The 4,974-nt window shown below is 46.1% G+C and overlaps 1 long non-coding RNA gene across 2 annotated transcripts; it reads right to left on the reverse strand.

Moving 5' to 3' along the window:
- Positions 1-830: 830 nt before the first annotated feature.
- On the reverse strand, positions 831-4,316 carry LOC123093525 (uncharacterized). Of its 2 annotated transcripts, XR_006445381.1 has the most exons (3): positions 2,569-4,316; positions 2,392-2,491; positions 831-1,846 (listed from the first exon to the last, which is right to left on the reverse strand). It is a non-coding gene; the product is annotated as an uncharacterized lncRNA (long non-coding RNA). The 2 variants fall into 2 exon arrangements; XR_006445380.1 differs by having other exon boundaries at positions 831-2,491.
- Between the last annotated feature and the right edge of the window lie 658 nt (positions 4,317-4,974).

Raw genomic sequence — 4,974 nt, forward strand, 5'->3', positions numbered from 1 at the left:
CCATGGAGACGGCCATCCGAAGACCGTGCAATAGGGCCTCGTACAAGGTTGTCAGAATCGCGATTCTGTTATACGATTCTACGACTTTACGATCCAAACAAACCACTCTGATTCTACGATTTTAATTCATAGAATCTACGTTTTTACGATCCTGATAGTGAAGATTCTACGATTTGCGATCCTACCATCGGAGCTCCGATCCGATTCAAAATCGCGATTCTAACAACCTTGGCCTCGTATTCGGCTGCATTGTCAGATAGGCGATTGCGCGCGTGTATGGAGTTTCCTCTCCGTTCGCACCATCCCGCTCCTCTGCATCTTGTCGCCTTGACCTAGTGCTCCGTCGGCACCTCGATGCCATCCCCTTCCTCCCCTCCTCTGCAACCACCATGGTGACGGGATGGAATGACACCTTGCCGCGAAGACGAAAGGTTTGGAGAAGAAGAACATCTCAGAAGAGCGCCTTACCGCCTTCTCCAGTGGCGGATTGTGGCGGCGGCGGCGGCCTCGCCAGTGGGAACCCTAGCCGCCAGTCGGGGGGAAGAAAAGGAGACGCGAGGGAGGAAGTTGTGTAGGATGACAGCATTCTATTCTCTCTCTTTTGTCCCCACACACAACGTGTTTTCTCTCCCTCTACTATTCCCTTGCCCACATGGAGATAACGAGAGGGCGCACATTGCGCGACTGTTAATGGGTTTAACTAGTGGTTGGGCGTGCCCATGATGCGCCGCCTGAGAGGAATCTCGGCGGTGCCAGGTAGGACACGCCCCTTTCACTTTCCTATTTGTACTTTGCATGAGACTGAAAGTACAACACTACAAGTTTCTAACTGGAAGAATGAACAAGAGCTCTGACATTACGTATCAACTGGCAGGAAGCAGTCTTAGAGGTTTACGTGAGCGATAGCATACATGATACTGGTTCAAAGGTAACGGTCAGGTCCACATCCCAAGGGTCGGACTAGCTACCACTTTGGTGTCACTAGACCAGACGAGCCGGCCGAATCCGAATCCGTTCATGCATGGCGGCTTCCCTCATGGTGTAGCTCTTCTTCTCGCCCACCTTGGTTATGGTCAGCGACTCAGTGTTGATCGACATGCTGCCCGCCGTTGCGGTGGCCATCACCATATGTGTCGAAGACGCACATTAATCCTTCCACTGCTGCAGAAATGAGTTTACTCTACTGGTTCGGTGCAAATCGAACATGTCCAACAAAGAGTGATAAATCAGCACAACAATAACTGGTAACCACCCAATCTAGAACCTGTACTGAATAAATAGCATCTCGCTGAAATGAAGTCAATACAAAAGTATAAATATTTTAGACAGTAATGCCAGCAAAAAAGTTAACAAAACAAAAGTATGTGATAACACTAATTTCCACTGTAAAACAACATGTACGTGTAAAACCCTGTAGAATGCACATACATGTGTTACATCGTCCATGTGGGATCCTCTAAGCAAGCTATTTGTTTTGAATTTGCCCAGGCCCATAATTAGAACCTAAAATCAAGCAACTTGAGTGGGACTCAACCTGAATAACCTCATGAAACCTCATCTTTTTTGCTCTAACAGATGACATATGAACTAAAACCACAACTTCTGATAGAAAAGATATTGTAAAGGAAAACCTGAACTATGTTGGCAATTAGTCCCTCCGCAACTTAATATAAGACGTTGCAAAAAGCTGGTAGTGATCTGGAGGTTAAAGAAAAGGATATCGCAGCAACCACTAACAAGATACAGGATTGTGAAGGGCTTATTGTGCTCAGAGAACAAGAGTCAGCCATGGCAAGTTACAAAAGGCTCCGGCTGGACTCCTCTGCTGCTAGAGCAGAATTGATTGCTGCAACCGAAACAGATGACAGTGAGGAAGTGGAGATCTTACACAAAGAAGCTGAAGCCACGGAATCTAAAGCGCTAGAACTGAAAACATTATATAACCTTCAGTTGGATAGCGACGAATATATACTTCAGTATGTAGTTCGTAAGTCAGTATTATTTCAATGGATAGCGACGGATATATATATTTTAGCATGTATTTCATAAAAAAATCAACACGGTAGCACTTGTTCTACTTCTACAATATATACTTAATATTGCATAAATAAGTTGATGAATCGAATTCGGCTTGTTCTACTTCTACAATATATACTTCATAAGTTCATATTGCATATATAAGTTGATGAATCAAATTTCTGCTTGTTCTACTTCTACAATATACACTTCATATCGCATCAACCGGGTGACATTCTCACAACCAAGCTTACTCTGTATTATTTGTTGTTTGAATTGAAGCTTTGGGTAAAAATAAACTGAAGTATACCCCTAAACTTTGATGGACCCCGAACATGCCATTTGATCAATTTCAAACGGGAGCAAGATGAAAACCTGAACGGTGCCTTGGTTAGTCCCTACAGATAGGTGGGTGCTACGCTGCGCCCAACTAACAAACAGTGTGGTCCGCCCCCAAATCATAGAGCTTGGCGACCTTGTGGAGTTAAAATTTTGTTTAGGATCCCTCTTAGAGTTTCAGAATAGAAATCAGATAACATTGGTTGCACACACCTTGCAGTTGCATTCCACGGGTAGACGCAATTCCCCGATCTGACCGAGAGGACATTGTGCGAAGACCAGTCCACGAAGTTGAGGTAGAAGTCGTCCTGCAATACGGGCGCATACAGAACACCTAGGAGGAGAATTCCATTTTCGTGAGATTTTCTATTTGAGCATGAATTTAAATATAATAACAGATACTCTTGGAATACCAATGGGAATGAAAAACAAACAATAACCGTAAGAGATTCATCTGCAGGAATATGCAATTAGCACAACAATGTGTAACAGCAGCAACAGAGTATTCATGGCATGGAAGCAAGCATAACGCAACTATCCCCAAGATTTAGAATGCAGAAATATGTTCCCTCGAGAAGCACAACCAGGACACAAGATCCAATGAAACTAAATTTGGTCTATCATCCATATCTTGTTCAACCATATATAGGCCATCTTGTTGCTTGATACGACACTAAAACAAGTAAAGGTAATATACTATGCTACCATATAGAGTCACTGCCAGAAAATCAGCTGCATCTCGTCCATTAAATCTATCATAAATTCTACAAATGAACCATCTATTTTTCTCAGAGCACACAGTTTGGACTCTATCCTCTCCGGCTGCTCCACCAGCCATGTTTACCTCGGAACCAATCAGAAAATTGGATGATCCAGTTGTTGGAGCACTGGATCTCCAAAGATTTTTACTGATTTAAAATATGGAACTCTCAGTTAATGCAGGGCTGCCTTGTGAGGTGTGAGGTGGATATCAAATCCAACCTTCACATAGATGGAGAAGAGACGATTTTTCTGAAAGAATTTGGTCATAGCAACCTGCAGTCCACCATTGCAAAAGACAACAAGGGAGTTCAATAATACCTGAACTGAACTACACATTAATCAATGAAGAAATAAATAATGTACCATAAGAGATTCACTTGCAGGAATATGCAATGGTCGGCACAACAATAAATAAATATGTAAACGCACTAACAGAATATCCCTAAACTGAACTGAACAGAGACTGTGAGTGAGCAGTTGTTGATAGCACACAACACAAAGACGTGGATAGGATGCTTATGGTTTCAACAGATCCTGCTCTTGCCCTCACAAAGATCAAACCGAAATACAAGCAGCATCCGGAGCGCGCGGGGGGGGGGTCGGGTCGGATTCAATATATCGTCTTCGTGTAAACACGCTGTCCTTGAAATGCTACCTGCAGCCAGCACCGTGGTTCCAATAGCAGGTCCTCCTCCTGGATCGAATGGCCCTGCTACAATGAAGCTGGAGACGGGATGATCTGGCCGTCTCCACCGCCTGACTCCCAGTGCCGTGTCAACCTTGGTCCCACTGGTACTGCATCTGGTCCGCCGCGCCCGCGCCGCTCGACGGCCTCGGTGACGCAGGAGAGCGGGCAGGAGGCGTCGAGGAGGAGCGCAAGAGGCGCCGGAGCGGCGTCGGCGTCCCGGTCCTGACGGATCTTGACACCTCTGATTCAAATCATCTGGCCTCCCACAACCTCAGAATCCACTGCCGAACTTTGCGTCGAGATCGCCGTCACCCATGGCTCGCCGTCCTGAGTGGAAGCCGTCCTTCTGCCTACCCCTCAGTCTCGAGGTGGATTTCGGGATGGGGCAACCCAGGCAGGGTGAGGAGAGGAACGGGGAGGAGAGGGCGTGGGAGAAGCGGCGGAGCCGGTGGCGCAGCGACTCGGGCGAGGACGAGGCGAGGGGGAGGGGAATGGCAGAGCGGTGAGGGAAAAAAATTATATGAGACCAGGTCTCACGGGTTACCAAATGAGACCCATTTTGATGGATGACACGTGGCATTTGCAAATCACAAAGCATTTGTCCCATCTTGATGGAGGAAACGTGTAGGTTTACATGTTTTATCAAGATTTTTTTACCTCAGCGTTGCACAGTAATTTTGTCAACGTGGATGCGACGAGGAGGCGCTCTTTGCGCGGCGGTTAATGGGTTAAATACGAGGATGATGCAGATGCCTTTTGGTGTTTTGAGATGCTACTGAGAAGTCTGCATATGCTGCGTGTGCGTGCTCGTCCTCTGCTCAGAGACCGTCAAGGCTCTCGACCTCAGCCAACTATCTGCTAAAGATAACGTGGCAGCCACCAGCTTGTGGTCGCTCAGCATGCGCTCCTTCCGGTTACACAGCAACCACGACAAGATGATCGTGGTGGTCTTGGCTTTTAGGATGGAGGCCTTCTGCTGCATTTTCTCATGGACGGACCGACCAACGCAGCATTCCTAGCTGCAATTTCTTTGTCGTAGAAGCTGAAAGTATATGGCCTGAATTTATATTATAGAGTGTATGTATGAGAACTGATTCAGAATATGTTGGTCATTTGCGTTCTGAAGCTCTTTTCTGTATGATTTCTATGGGAGAGGATGATACATGAGC

This window comes from Triticum aestivum, chromosome 4B, assembly GCF_018294505.1.
Source record: "Triticum aestivum cultivar Chinese Spring chromosome 4B, IWGSC CS RefSeq v2.1, whole genome shotgun sequence".
NCBI lineage: Eukaryota > Viridiplantae > Streptophyta > Magnoliopsida > Poales > Poaceae > Triticum > Triticum aestivum.